The following is a 673-nucleotide window of genomic DNA, read 5'->3' on the forward strand; positions in this document are numbered from 1 at the left end:
CATGCCCCGTGCCTCCGCGCCCCCCGCCGGCTCGCCCGGTGCTGCTTGGCCCCAGGCTGCGCCCCGCTGGCGCCCCGCGGTGCCCCGTCGTTGGCGCCCGGGTGTGCCCCATCGGGCGCCCATAACCGCCCGCACCAATAGCCCACTATGGCCTCTGTGCCACTAGACGACGGGCCCCGCGCCCAGAACATTTTTGTAAAAAAGGGAAAATAAAATAAAATAAAAATTAATTAATAAAATTAATTAATTAGTGAATTGATTAAGTTAATTAATCCCGTTTAATTAATCTAATTAACTAGTTAGTTTAATTAAACAGTAATTAGTTTAACCTAAACCCTAATTAACCTAACAGTGTATGACAGGTGGGTCCCACTGGGCCCACACGTCAGTTTGACCAGTCAACACCTCTGTTGACTGCTGACGTGATGATGACGTCGGCAAACACTATTCTGGATAATGATGGATTAAATTAATTAAATAAATTCTAAAAATGATTTAAAACTTTAGAAAATCATATAAAATAAACCGTAGCTCAGATGAAAATACTTTCTACATGAATGTTGCTCAGAACGAGGAGACGAATCCGGATACGCATCCTGTTTGTCCGCCACACATCCCTAACATATCAAACTCGCAACTTACCCCCTCTGGTTCATCTGTTCGGAAACGCGAA

The sequence above is a fragment of the Triticum aestivum genome, chromosome 3D (assembly GCF_018294505.1).
Source record: "Triticum aestivum cultivar Chinese Spring chromosome 3D, IWGSC CS RefSeq v2.1, whole genome shotgun sequence".
NCBI lineage: Eukaryota > Viridiplantae > Streptophyta > Magnoliopsida > Poales > Poaceae > Triticum > Triticum aestivum.